Consider the following 15545-nt stretch of genomic DNA (forward strand, 5'->3'; position numbering starts at 1 on the left):
TGGGAATATCTTCAGTATTCATCTATATTTCAGCAACTGAGTATCCTGCAGCCATACAATGGAAAACCACAGGGGCGTCGGGGTGGCTGATTGGGTTAAAGCCTCTGCCTTCCGCTTAGGTCATGATCCCAGGGTCCTGGGATCGAGCCCCGCATCGGGCTCTCTGCTCAGCATGGAGCCTGTTTCCCTTCCTCTCTCTCTGCCTGCCTCTCTGACTACCTGTGATGTCTGTTGTCAAATAAATAAATAAATAAATTTTTCAAAAAAAAAAACTACATTAGGGTTAACATGAATGGGGATATTTCTGTGATCTGTGATTGGGAATTATGATAGAAAATGATAGGAATTTATGTCTAGGATATAGTAACTGAGAAGATACATTTTGTACCACTATATATATGTATATATTATGTAAAACTAATTATATATGTGTCTATATATATATGTAAGTATATGCCAATCTTTTTAAAAAGATTATTTTTGAGAGACAGAGAACCCGAGTGGGGGAGGGGAAGAGGGAGACGGAGGAGAAAAGCAGACCTCCTACTGAGCACGGACCAGACTCAGGGCTCCATCTCATGACCCTGAGATCAGGAGCCGAGCTGAACTCTTAGATGCCCAACCGACTAAACCACCCAGGTGTCCCTATGCCAATTTTTTATAAGCTACACCTCTCATTTGATATTTCTCTTAGTTTAGCTCACCTCAGTGATTTTTTTTAAACATTTTATTTATTTATTTGACAGACAGAGATCACACGCAGGCAGAGAACCAGGCAGAGAGAGAAGGGGAAACAAGCTCCCCAATGAGCTTAATCCCCTTCACCTATTTTTCTCATCCCCACCCCACCCCCCAGTAAGCAGCAGTTTGTTTTCTATAGCTAAGAATCTGTTTCTTGGTTCGACTCTCTTTTTTTTCCTTTGAGCATTTGTTTCACTTCTTGAATTCCACATTTGAGTGAGAACCTATGGTATTTGTCTTTCCCTGATGGACTGATTTCCTTAGCATTATACTCTCTAGCTCCATCCACGTCATTGCAAATGGCAAGATTTCGTTCTTTTTTATGGTTGGTTAGTATTCCATTGTGTATACATATCGCCTCTTCTTTATCCCTTGATCAATTGATGGACACTTGGGCTCTTTCCATCCTTTGGCTGCTGTAAATAATGCTGCTATAAATAGGGGTGCACATAGCCCTTTTGAATCCGTGTTTCTGTATTTGGGGGGTAAATACCCCAGTAGTGTGATTGCTGGATCTTAGGGTAGTTCTTTTTTTTTTTTTCCCTTTTTATTAATTTTTTCAGCGTAACAGTATTCATTCTTTTTGCACAACACCCAGTGCTCCATGCAAAACGTGCCCTCCCCATCACCCACCACCTGTTCCCCCAACCTCCCACCCCTGACCCTTCAAAACCCTCAGGTTGTTTTTCAGAGTCCATAGTCTCTTATGGTTCGCCTCCCCTCCCCAATGTCCATAGCCCGCTCCCCCTCTCCCAATCCCACCTCCCCCCAGCAACCCCCAGTTTGTTTTGTGAGATTAAGAGTCATTTATGGTTTGTCTCCTAGTTCTATTTTTAAAGTTTTGAGAAACTTCCATACTGTTTTCCAGAGTGGCTGTACCAGATTTCATTCTCGCAAATACTTGTTTTTCCATGCATTTTTTTTTAAAGATTTTATTTATTTATTTGACAGAGAGAGAGATCACAAGTAGGCAGAGAGGCAGGCAGAGAGAGAGGAGGAAGCAGGCTCCCCGCAGAGCAGAGAGCCCGATGCGGGGCTCGATCCCAGAACCCTGAGATCATGACCTGAGCCGAAGGCAGGGGCCTAATCCACTGAGCCACCCAGGCACCCCATTTCCATGCATTTTTTAAGATTAGCCATTCTGAAAGGGTGTGAGGTGATGTCTCATTGTAGTTTTGATTTGCATATCCCTGATGATAAGTGATGTCAAGCATCTTTTTTTTAAAGATTTTATTTTTATTTATTTGACAGACAGAGATCACAAGTAGGCAGAGAGGCAGGCAAAGGGGTTGGGAAACAGGCTCCCTGCTGAGCAGAGAGCCTGATGTGGGGCTTGATCCCAGGACCCTGGGATCATGACCTGACCCGAAAGCAGAGGTTTAACCCACTGAGGCACCCAGGTTCCCCTCATTCTATTTTATTTTATAATTTTATTTAATAATTGAAGTTATGGCGCACCTGGGCGGTGGAGTCAGTTCAGCGTCTGACTGTTGATTTCAGCTCAGGTCACAGTCTCATGGTTCTGAGATCCAGCCAGCACTGGGCTCTGCACTGGGCATGGAAACTGCTTCATTCTCTTTCCTTGTCCCTCCCCTCCCTATGCTTTCTTTCCCTCTCAAAGGAAAGAAAAACCAAAAAACCGGGGGTGTGACCTACTGCAGTATTGGCAGTGACTCCATACTGATTCATCACCGCAGCCCTAAGAATGCTGCAGCAGGCCAGAGCTCCCAGGGGCCATGGTGTGCTTCCCAGATGTTCAGCGATGAGCCTGTATCGCTCGAGGACTGAGGCAGTCACCTAAGACAGGCCTAAGAAAGCCAGTAGAGACACAGCCCTTCCCTTCATCAAGTTCACAGTGGGTTTTACTGTTCCCTGGCAGGCAGACTATGAAATCCAGATGTGTGGCTGTTGTAGCAGATGAAAACATTTTGTCCATCTTCTTTCTTTTTGCTACCTGATCTTGCTTTGAGGCAATCCCACCCCACCATGAAGTGTGGTCTTAGGGCAGGTGGCAAACAGAACCAGGAAGGCCCATGCTCTGATTCCACCTCTGTGGCAGCCAGGCATGGCGTGTGGCTCACACTCTGTGCCCAGGGCTTTGACTCCAAAGCAGGGGCCCCGAGGATTGGGCGGTGGATGGTGGGGGAGGACATCCATCACTGTAGCCACTGTGCTGTGCTCCTGTTCATAGCACACCTGGCCACATAGCATTTCCCTAAGTCCTAGAGAGCCTGCTAACATGGTCTGATTTCTGTTTCCCACACTTAGGGTCAGCTTCTGTCGTTTGCACCAAGATTTCTGGTGGATACCAATGTGCATATTCAAGCAGTGTCCTGGAGTACTGTGTATCACCCACCCCATCTCAGAGCCTCCTCCTTCTGGGCTACCTGTTACACCAGAGGACTTGGGATAATTCTACACAGGGTGTCCCAAAGTTAATCTACATTAACAATTGGCCACATCAGGGAAGAAAAATAAAACAGTTGTGTATCACATAAGGAAGCAAGCTGTGCCTTGCATGGGGCAGGGCCAGGCTCACAACACCTTCCTGTTCATCTCAAAGAAACAGGGAAGTGCTCTGAAGCATTGTTCCCTCACTGCCAGGTAGAGCTTTTTGTCAAGGGCTATGACAATTGCTTGCTTTCCTAAATACACAGACTCATCTGGCAGATGTCCTGTTTCTGTGAATAGAGTTTTATTGGATCCTAGCCATACCTCTTTACTTAGCTGTTCTCCCTGACTGCCCTCCTGCTGTACAAGCAGAGCTGAGTCCTTGGGACACAGAGAGTACAGCTTGTGAAGCAGAAAATATTTACTATCTGGCTCTTGATAGTAAAGAGCCAGATCCTTCACAGAAAAGGATCACCAGCTCCCAAACAAGGGCAGAAATCCCTAAAATAACCAAGAGAAAGGTTGTATTTCTGAGTGTCCATTTCTAGGTTGTTCACAGTTTCTTCCTGTTCATTTTTTTAAAAATATTTTATTTCTTTATTTGAGACAGAGAGCACAAGCTGGAGGAGGGGCAGAGAGAGAGGGAGAAGCAGACTCCCCACTGAGCAGGGAGTACGACGTAGGGACTTGATCCCAGGACCCTGAGATCATGACCTGAGCTGAAGGCAGATGCTTCGTGGAATATTACTCAGCCACAGAAAAGAATGAAATCTTACCATTTGCAACAACATGGGTGGAATGTGAGAGTATTATGTTAAGTAAAATACGCGGATAAAGACAAATACTGTATTTCTCTCCTATCTGAAATCTAAAAAAAAAATAAGAAGAAGAAGAACCCAAGAAACCCAAACCAACAAAATTAATCTCAAAGATACCAGAATAGATTAGTGGTTACCAGAGGAGAAGGGGGTAAATGGTGTGAAGGAAGCCAACTGTATGGTGATGCTTGTAATGGTGATCACACTGTAGTGTATATGGATGTTGAATTACAGAGCTGTACATCTGGACCTTACACACACACACAGATATCTATATATATAGATATATAGATATAGATATATAGATACATAGATATGAACAGGGCGATGACTTAGTGATGTCGAGCATCTTTTCTAGTGCCTTTGGCCATCTGTCTCCTTTGGAGAAATGTCTATTAGGTTTCCTACACATTTTTTAATCAGGTTGTTTGTCTTTTTGTAGTTGAGTTGTATGAGTGCCTTATGTATTTTGGATATTAACCCATTATCAGATACACGGTTTGCAAATGTCGTCTCCCATTTGGTAGGTTGCCTTTTCATTTCGATGATGGTTTTCTTTGCTGGGCAGAAGATTTTTGGTTTGATGGAGTCCCATTTGTTTATTTTTGCTTTTGTTTCCCTTGCCTTTGGAGTCATACCCACAAAGATGTCACTAAAGCACATGTCAAGGGGTTTACTGCCTTGGTTTTCTCCTGGGAATTTTATGGTTTCAGGACTTACATTCAAGTCTTGATTCATTTTGAGTTACTTTTTGTGTGTGGTGCAAGACAGTGTTCCAGTTTCATTCTTTTGCATGTGGCTCTCCAGTTTTCCCAACACCAGTTGTTGAAGAAACTATCTTTCTTCCTGTAGGGCCTGATTGGCCAGAGGGAGTCATTTTGTGTTTATGTAGTGAATTTAGATTGACCCCACCCCTCCCAGAGGAACTTACTAGCAAAGCCTAAATACAAGGGCAGCTCAGGCCAGGTGAAGACATCCAATCCATGGGGAGCACAGATATCTACTAGGGTAAATTGAAATTCAATTGGCCACCTGTGTGTGGGCCGGGCTCAACCACCTCTATAAAAGCTGGTCTGTGAGGGTGCAGAGGGGAGCCGGAGGAGTCAGAGTAGCTGGTAGGGGTGTCATTGGGAGCAGCCTCGTCGCCTCGAGCAGCAGCAGCAACAGCAGTAGCGTCGCCCCAAGCAGGAGCAGCAGCAGCAGCAACAGAAGCAGCGCTGCCGCAAGCAGCCTTGCCACCTCAGACAGTGTCGACTCCGGGAGCAGCCTCTCAGGAGCCGACGGTGCAGCCTTGTCAGGAGCAGCATTGCTGGGAGCCTCATTGGCTGTGGCCTCGTCCGGGGAGCAGCCTCACCGGGAGTGGCCTGTGGTACAGTGAGGGTGGGGCAGGGAGCCTCCAGGAGGGACCGCAGGGTCTGGGAGGCAGTGGCCCCCAGCAAGGCTCGGGCACCTACTGGTCAGTTTGGTTTCTGATGCATGACGTGAAATAAAGCTTTGCTTGATTTTCGCTTTGTGTCAGTCTCGTTCCTTTGATCACAGACCCTAACACTTCCATTCTATGTTCTTGGTTCCTTTGTCATCAGAGGCAAATTGTTCATATATGTGTGGGTCTTATCTAGGCTCTCAGTATGTTCCATTCATCTGTGTGTTTGTGTTAGTGCCAGTAACATACTCTTTAACTACAGCTTTGTGATGTAGTTTGAAATCAGAGATGGTGATACCTTTCGGGATTTTTTAATTTTATTTTTTTATTTTTTTATAAATATATAATGTATTTTTATCCACAGGAGTACAGGTCTGTGAATCGCCAGGTTTACACACTTCACAGCACCCACTATAGCACATGCCCTCCCCAATGTCCATAACCCAACCCCCATTCCCCCAGCAACCCTCAGTTTGTTTTGTGAGATTAAGAGTCACTTATGGTTTGTCTCCCGCCCAATCCCATCTTGTTTCATTTATTCTTCTCCTACCTCCTACTCCCCCACATGGTGCATCTCCACGTCCTCATATCAGGGAGATCATATGATAGTTGTCTTTCTCCGATTGACTTATTTCACTAAGCATGATACTCTCTAGTTCCATCCACAGTGTCGCAAATGGCAAGATTTCATTTCTTTTGATGACTGCATAGTATTCCATTGTGTATATATACCACCTCTTTTTTAGCCATTCATCTATTGATGGACTTCAAGTTTGGCTATTGTACACATTGCTGCTATAAATATTCGGGTGCACGTGCCCCTTCAGAACACTACGTTTATATCTTTAGGGTAAATACCCAGTAGTGCAACTGCTGGGTCATAGGGTAGCTCTATTTTCAACTTTTTGAGGAACCTCTATGCTGTTTTCCAGAGTGGTTGCACCAGCTTGCATTCCCACCAACAGTGTAGGAGGGTTCCCCTTTCTCCGCAAGCTCGCCTGCATCTGTCATTTTCTGATTTGTTAATTTTAGCCATTCTGACTGGTGTGAGGTGATAATTCATTGTGGTTTGGTTTGTATTTCCCTGATGCCGAGTGACGTGGAGCACTTTTTCATGTGTCTGTTGGCCATCTGGATGTCTTCTTTGCAGAAATGTCTGTTAATGTCTTCGGCCCATTTCTTTTTATTTTTTTAAAGATCACTTTTTTATTTATTTGACAGACAGAAATCACATTTTAAGTAGGCAGAGAGAGTGATTGGAGGAAGCAGGCTCCCCAATGAGCAGAGAGCTCGATGCGGGGCTCGATCCCAGGACCGTGGGATCATGACCTGAGCAAAAGGCAGAGGCTTTAATCCACTGAGCCAACCAGGTGCCCCTCTTCTGCCCATTTCTTGATTGGATTATTGGTTCTTTGGGTGTTGAGTTTGCTAATTTCTTTAAAGATTTTGGACACTAGCCCTTTATCTGATATCTCATTTGCAAATATCTTCTCCCATTCTGTCAGTGGTCTTTTGGTTTTGTTAACTGTTTCCTTTGCTGTGCAGAAGCTTTTGATCTTGATGAAATCCCAAGAGTTCATTTTTTGCCCTTGCTTCTCTTGCCTTTGGCGATGTTCCTAGGAAGACGTTGCTGCGGCTGAGGTCAAAGAGGTTGCCGCCTGTGTTCTCCTCAAGGATTTTGATGGATTCCTTTCTCACATTGAGGTCCTTCATCCATTTTGAGTCTATTTTTGTGTGTGGTGTAAGGAAATGGTCCAATTTCATTTTTCTGCGTGTGGCCATCCAATATTCCCAACACCATTTATTGAAGAGGCTGTCTTTTTTATATTGGACATTCTTTCCTGCAGTGTCGATGATTAGTTGACCATAGAGTTGAGGGTTTATTTCTGGGCTCTCTATTCTGTTCCATTGATCTATGAGTCTGTTTTTGTGCCAGTACCATGATGTCTTGATGATGACAGCTTTGTAATAGAGCTTGAAGTCCGGAATTGTGATGCCACCAACGTTGGCTTTCTTTTTCAATATTCCTTTGGTTATTCGAGGTCTTTTCTGGTTCTATATAAATTTTAGGATTATTTGTTGCATTTCTTTGAAAAAGATGGATGGTATTTTGATAGGGATTGCATTAAATATGTAGACTGCTTTAGGTAGCATAGACATTTTCACAACATTTGTTCTTCCAATCCAGGAGCATGGAACATTTTTCCATTTCTTTGTGTCTTCCTCAATTTCTTCCATGAGTACTTTATAGTTTTCTGAGTATTGATTCTTAGCCTCTTTGGTTAGGTTTATTCCTAGGTATCTTATGGTTTTGGGTGCAATTGTAAATGGGATAGACTCCTGAATTTCTCTTTCTTCTGTCTTGTTGTTGGTGTACAGAAATGTAACTGGTTTCTGTGCATTGATTTTATATCCTGACACATTACTGAATTCCTGTACAAGTTCTAGCAGTTTGGGAGTGGAGTCTTTTGGGTTTTCCACATATAGTATCCTATCATCTGCAAAGAGTGCTAGTTTGACTTCTTCTTTACCAATTTGGATGCCTTTAATTTCCTTTTGTTGTCTGATTGCTGAGGCTAGGACTTCTAGTACTATGTTGAATAGCAGTGGTGATAACAGACATCCCTGCCATGTTCCTGACCTTAGCGGAAAAGCTTTCAGTTTTTCTCCATTGAGAATGATGTTTGCGGTGAGTTTTGCATAGATGGCTTTGATAATATTGAGGTATGTGACCTCTATCCCTATGCTTTGAAGAGTTTTGATCAGGAAGGGATGCTGTACTTTGCCAAATGTTTTTTCAGCATCTATTGAGAGTATCATACGGTCCTTGTTCTTTCTTTTATTAAAGTGTTGTATCACATTGATTGATTTATGGATGTTGAACCAACCTTGCAGCCCTGGAATAAATCCCACTTGGTCGTGGTGAATAATCCTTTTAATGTACTGTTGGATCCTATTGGCTAGTATTTTGGTGAGAATTTTCGCATCTGTGTTCATCAACGATATTGGTCTATAGTTCTCTTTTTTTTTCCCATTTTATTTATTTTTTCAGCGCAACAGTATTCATTCTTTTTGCACAACACCCAGTGCTCCATGCAAAACGTGCCCTCCCCATTACCCACCAGCTGTTCCCCCAACCTCCCACCCCTGACCCTTCAAAACCCTCAGGTTGTTTTTCAGAGTCCATAGTCTCTTATGGTTCGCCTCCCCTTCCAAATTTTTTTTTTTAATAAACATATAATGTATTTTTATCCCCAGGGGTACAGGTCTGTGAATCGCCAGGTTTACACACTTTACAGCACTCACGATTGCACTTACCCTCCCCAATGTCCATAGCCCCCTCCCCCTCTCCCAATCCCACCTCCCCCCAGCAACCCCCAGTTTGTTTTGTGAGATTAAGAGTCATTTATGGTTTGTCTCCCTCCCAATCCCATCTTGTTTCATTTATTCTTCTCCTATCCCCCTACCCCCCCCCCCATGTTGCTTCTCCATGTCCTCATATCAGGGAGATCATATGATAGTTCTTTTTCTCCGATTGACTTATTTCACTAAGCATGATACGCTCTAGTTCCATCCACGTCATCGCAAATGGCATGATTTCATTTCTTTTGATGGCTGCATAGTATTCCATTCTGTATATACACCACATCTTCTTTATCCATTCATCTGTTGATGGACATCTAGGTTCTTTCCATAGTTTGGCTATTATAGACATTGCTGCTATAAATATTCGGGTACACGTGCCCCTTCGGATCACTATGTTTGTATCTTTAAGGTAAATACCCAGTAGTGCAATTGCTGGGTCATAGGGTAGTTCTATTTTCAACATTTTGAGGAACCTCCATGCTGTTTTCCAGAGTGGTTGCACCAGCTTGCATTCCCACCAACAGTGGAGGAGGGTTCCCCTTTCTCCGCATCCTCTCCAGCATCTGTCATTTCCTGACTTGTTAATTTTAGCCATCCTGACTGGTGTGAGGTGATATCTCATTGTGGTTTTGATTTGTATTTCCCTGATGCCGAGTGACGTGGAGCACTTTTTCATGTGTCTGTTGGCCATCTGGATGTCTTCTTTGCAGAAATGTCTGTTCATGTCCTCTGCCCATTTCTTGATTGGATTGTTTGTTCTTTGGGTGTTGAGTTTGCTAAGTTCCTTATAGATTTGGGATACTAGCCCTTTATCTGATATGTCGTTTGCAAATATCTTCTCCCATTCTGTCAGTTGTCTTTTGGTTTTGTTAACTGTTTCTTTTGCTGTGCAAAAGCTTTTGATCTTGATGAAATCCCAATAGTTCATTTTTGCCCTTGCTTCCCTTGCCTTTGCCGTTGTTCCTAGGAAGATGTTGCTATGGCTGAGGTCGAAGAGGTTGCTGCCTGCATTCTCCTCAAGGATTTTGATGGATTCCTTTCTCACATTGAGGTCCTTCATCCATTTTGAGTCTATTTTCGTGTGTGGTGTAAGGAAGTGGTCCAATTTCATTTTTCTGCATGTGGCTGTCCAATTTTCCCAGCACCATTTATTGAAGAGGCTGTCTTTTTTCCATTGGACATTCTTTCCTGCTTTGTCGAAGATTAGTTGACCATAGAGTTGAGGGTCGATTTCTGGGCTCTCTATTCTGTTCCACTGATCTATGTGTCTGTTTTTGTGCCAGTACCATGCTGTCTTGATGATGACAGCTTTGTAATAGAGCTTGAAGTCCGGAATTGTGATGCCACCAACTTTGGCTTTGTTCTTCAATATTCCTTTGGCTATTCGAGGTCTTTTCTGGTTCCATATAAATTTTAGGATTATTTGTTCCATTTCTTTGAAAAAAATGGATGGTATTTTGATAGGGATTGCATTAAATGTGTAGATTGCTTTAGGTAGCATAGACATTTTCACAATATTTATTCTTCCAATCCAGGAGCATGGAACATTTTTCCATTTCTTTGTGTCTTCCTCAATTTCTTTCATGAGTACTTTATAATTTTCTGTGTATAGATTCTTAGTCTCTTTGGTTAGGTTTACTCCTAGGTATCTTATAGTTTTGGGTACAATTGTAAATGGGATTGATTCCTTAATTTCTCTTTCTTCTGTCTTGTTGTTGGTGTACAGAAATGCAACTGATTTCTGTGCATTGATTTTATATCCTGACACTTGACTGAATTCCTGGACAAGTTCTAGCAGTTTTGGAGTGGAGTCTTTTGGGTTTTCCACATATAGTATCATATCATCTGCGAAGAGTGATAGTTTGACTTCTTCTTTACCAATTTGGATGCCTTTAATTTCTTTTTGTTGTCTGATTGCTGAGGCTAGGACTTCTAGTACTATGTTGAATAGCAGTGGTGATAATGGACATCCCTGCCGTGTTCCTGACCTTAACGGAAAAGCTTTCAGTTTTTCTCCATTGAGAATGATGTTTGCGGTGAGTTTTGCATAGATGCTTTGATAATATTGAGGTATGTGCCCTCTATCCCCACACTTTGAAGAGTTTTGATCAGGAAGGGATGCTGTACTTTGTCAAATGCTTTTTCAGCATCTATTGAGAGTATCATATGGTTCTTGTCCTTTCTTTTATTAATGTGTTCTATCACATTGATTGATTTGTGGATGTTGAACCAACCCTGCAGCCCTGGAATAAATCCCACTTGATCGTGGTGAATAATCCTTTTAATGTACTGTTGAATCCTATTGGCTAGTATTTTGGCGAGAATTTTTGCGTCTGTGTTCATCAAGGATATTGGTCTGTAGTTCTCTTTTTTGGTGGGATCCTTGTCTGGTTTTGGGATCAAGGTGATGCTGGCCTCATAGAATGAGTTTGGAAGTTCTCCTTCCATGTCTATTTTTTGGAACAGTTTCAGGAGAATAGGAATGAGTTCTTCTTTAAATGTTTGGTAGAATTCCCCTGGGAAGCCATCTGGCCCTGGGCTTTTGTTTGTTTGGATATTCCTGATGGTTGTTTCCATCTCCTTACTGGTTATGGGTCTGTTCAAGTTTTCTATTTCTTTGTAGTTCAGTTGTGGTAGTTTATATGTCTCTAGGAATGCATCCATTTCTTCCAGATTGTGAAATTAGTTGACTAGAGTTCTTCATAGTATGTTCTTATAATTGTCTGTATTTCTTTGGTGTTAGTTGTGATCTCTACTCTTTCATTCATGATTTTATTAATTTCATTCCTTTCTCTTTTCTTCATGATAAGTCTGGCCAGGGGGTTATCAATCTTATTAATTCATTCAAAGAAACAGCTCCTAGTTTCATTGATTTGTTCTATTGGGTTTTTTTTGTTTGTTTTTTGTTGTTGTTTTTTTTTTTTTGGTTTTTATTTCATTGATTTCTGCTCTGATCTTTATGATTTCTCTTCTCCTGCTGGGTTTAGGGTTTCTTTCTTGTTCTTTCTCCAGCTCCTTTAGGTGTAGGGTTGGGTTGTGTACTTGAGACCTTTCTTGTTTCTTGAGAATGGCTTGTACCGCTATATATTTTCCTCTCAGGACTGCCTTTGCTGAGTCCCACAGATTTTGAACCCTTGTGTTTTCATTATCATTTCTTTCCATGAATTTTTTCAATTCTTCTTTAATTTCCTGGATGGCCCATTCATTCGTTAGAAGGATGCAGTTTAGCCTCCATATATTTGGGTTCTTTCCAAATTTCCTCTTTTGATTGAGTTTTAGCTTCAGAGCATTGTGGTCTGAAAATATGCAGGGAATGATCCCAATCTTTTGATACCACTTGAGACCTGATTTAGGACCCAGGATGGGATCTATTCTGGAGAAGGTTCCATGTGCACTAGAGAAGAATGTGTATTCTGTTGCTTTGGGATGAAATGTTCTGAATATATCTGTGATGTCCATCTGGTCCAGTGTGTCATTTAGGGCCTTCATTTCCTTGTTGATCTTTTGCTTGGATGATCTGTCCATTTCAGTGAGGGGAGTGTTAAAGTCCCCTTCTATTATTGTATTATTGTAGATGTGTTTTTTTGATTTTGTTATTAATTGGTTTATATAGTTGGCTGCTCCCACGTTAGGGGCATAGATATTTAAAATTGTTAGATCTTCTTGTTGGACAGACCCTTGGAGTATGATATAGTGTCCTTCCTCATCTCTTATTATAGTCTTTGGCTTAAAATCTAATTGATCTGATGTAAGGATTGCCACCCCAGCTATCTTCTGATGCTCATTATCATGGTACATTGTTTTCCACCCCCTCACTTTAAATCGGGAGGTTTCTTTGCGTCTAAAATGAGTTTCTTGTAGGCAACATATAGATGGGTTTTGTTTTTTTATCCATTCTGATACCCTGTGTCTTTGATTGCGGTATTTAGCCCAATAACATTCAGGGTAACGATTGAGAGATATGAATTTAGTGCCATTGTATTGCCTTTAAGGTGACTGTTACTGTATATTGTCTCTGTTCCTTTCTGATCTACTACTTTTAGGCTCTCTCTTTGCTTAGAGGACCCCTTTCAATATTTCCTGTAGAGCTGGTTTGGTGTTTGCAAATTCTTTCAGTGTTTGTTTGTCCTGGAAGCTTTTGATCTCTCCTTCTATTTTCAATGATAGCCTAGCTGGATAGAGTATTCTTGGCTGCATGTTTTTCTCATTGAATGCTCTGAATATATCATGCCAGCTCTTTCTGGCCTGCCAGGTCTCTGTGGATAAGTCTGCTGCCAATCTAATATTTTTACCATTGTATGTTACAGGCTGCTTTCAGGATTTTCTCTGTGTCACTAAGACTTGTAAATTTTACAATTTATTAGGTGACAGGGTGTGGACCTATTCTTGTTGATTTTGAGGAGGGGTTCTCTGCCCCTCCTGGATTTTGATGCTTGTTCCCTTTGCCATATTAGGGAAATTCTCTCCAATGATTCTCTCCAATAGAACTTCTGCTCCCCTCTCTCTTTATTCTTCTTCTGGAATCCCAATTATTCTAATGTTGTTTTCTCTGATGGTGTCACTTATCTCTCGAATTCTCCCCTGGTGGTCCAGTAGCTGTTTGTCCCTCTTTTGCTCAGCTTCTTTATTCTCTGTCATTTGGTCTCCTATATCACTAATTCTTTCTTCTACCTCATTTATCCGAGCAGTGAGAGCCTCCATTTTTGATTGCACCACCTCATTAATAGCTTTTTTAATTTCAACTTGGTTAGATTTTAGTTCTTTTATTTCTCCAGAAAGGGCTTTTACATCTCCAGAGAGGGTTTCTCTAATATCTTCCATGCCTTTTCGAGCCCGGCTAGAACCTTGAAAATCGTCATTCTGAACTCTAGATCCAACATATTACCAATGTCTGTATTGATTAGGTCCCTAGCCTTTGGTACTGCCCCTTGTTCTTTTTTTTGTGGTGAATTTTTCTGCCTTGCCATTTTGTCCAGATAAGAGTATATGAAGGAGCAAGTAAAATACTAAAAGGGTGGCAAAGACCCCAGGGAAAATGCGCTTAACCAAGTCAGAAGAGACGCAATCATGGAGGGGAGAAAGGGGATAAAAAGAGGTTCAGAAAAAAAATTAAAAAAGAAAACAAATAAAGAAAAATATGAAAATGAAAATATATATATATATTAGATAAACTAGTTAAAAAACGTTAAAAGAGAAAAGGGTAAAAGTTTAAAAAAAATTTAGCAGAAGAAGAAAAAAAAATTAAATTTACCACAAGACTAAAGTATCATGGGGAGAAAGCCATGAGTTCTGTGCTTTGCTTTCTCCTCCTGTGGAATTCCGCTGCTTTCCTTGGTATTGAACCTGCTCTCCATGGTAGGTTAAGTTGGTCCTGGCTGGATTTCTTGTTGATCTTCTGGGGGAGAGGCCTGTTGTAGTGATTCTCAAGTGTCTTTGTCCACGGCAGAATTGCACCACCCTTACCAGGGGCTGGGCTAAGTAATCTGCTCGGGTTCGCTTTTGGGAGCTTTTGTTCCCTAAACGCTTTCCGTAGAGTTCTGGAGGACGGGAATGAAAATGTCGGACTCCCAGTTTCCGGACCAGAGGATCCAAGAGCTCGGAGCCCCACTCCTCAGCACGCCCTCAGAGAATAGTGCCCAATCACTACCGTCTCCCTGGCCTCTGGCCGCGCTCTGAGCTCATCCAGCCTGCGACTGGTTCACGGTAACCCCAAGGTGAGAACTCACTCCTTGGCTTGATCTCTGTAGCTGGCTTCCCCATTCTAATACCTGCAAGCTCTGCAACACTCAGACACCCCGATCCTTCTATGACCCAGTGGGACCTGCGGCCACACTGATGCTGTGTGGGCTTCACCCCGGTTTAGCCTCTGGAGCGATGTCCCTCAGTTGAACAGACTTTTAAAAGTCCTGATTTCATGCTCCATTGCTCTGCTGCTTGTCGGGAGCCGGCCTCTTCCCCGCCCCCCACCCCCGCATTCTATTTCCCGTCGCTTTGGATTCATCTCCGCCAGTTCTACCTTTCAGAAAGTGGTTGATTTTCCATTTCTAAAATTGCTGTTCTTCTTCTCTTCGATCTCCTGTTGGATTTGTAGGTGTTTGCAATGTTTAGATAAGGTATCTAGCTGATCTCCTGCTACATGATGTAGTCTCAGCCTGCTACTTCTCCGCCCTGGTATTCAGCCCCTTGTGGGGTTCCCTGCTCATGGGGCTGTCTGCCTCTGCCTCTGCCCCTCTCCACTGCTCATGGGTGTGCGCATGTGCGTGTGTGTGTGCGTGCGTGTGTAGGTCTCTCTCAAAAAAAAAAAAAAAAAAACAAATAAAATCTTCAAAATAAAATAAATTCTCCCAGTTCATGCCCATTAGAAACCTAAACTATCTAAAATTGTCCCTATAGTTTGGAAGAGTTTATGATTTGTACATAAATACTGAGGGTTTTCAGCTGCCTTACCCAATAAAAAATACCAGATGAAGCCACCTTAGACTTCCTTCTTCAGGAACAGAGAAAAACAACTTGGAATGATCCGGTCTTTTTTTTTTTTTTTTTAAGGAGGCTGCCTGGGTTGGAGAAGTCATGCAAGGAATCCTGTGTCAGAGCACAAGCATCCCCCTTATTTCCACTCCACAATGTCCTTCGTTACACATGCCTGTGTTAGATGGTGTTCTAGATCTGAGAAGTCTCTCATGCCATGAAGTCAGGGAGTGGTGGGTTTTCCAGAAGAGGGATGCAAGAGTCTACATACCCTGAGTTTCAAAGGATACGTTTCTGCTTGCGCAAAGAGCTAACCGAATGAAAGAAACTGATGGAAC

The sequence above is a fragment of the Meles meles genome, chromosome 7 (assembly GCF_922984935.1).
Source record: "Meles meles chromosome 7, mMelMel3.1 paternal haplotype, whole genome shotgun sequence".
In the NCBI taxonomy this organism is placed as follows: domain Eukaryota; kingdom Metazoa; phylum Chordata; class Mammalia; order Carnivora; family Mustelidae; genus Meles; species Meles meles.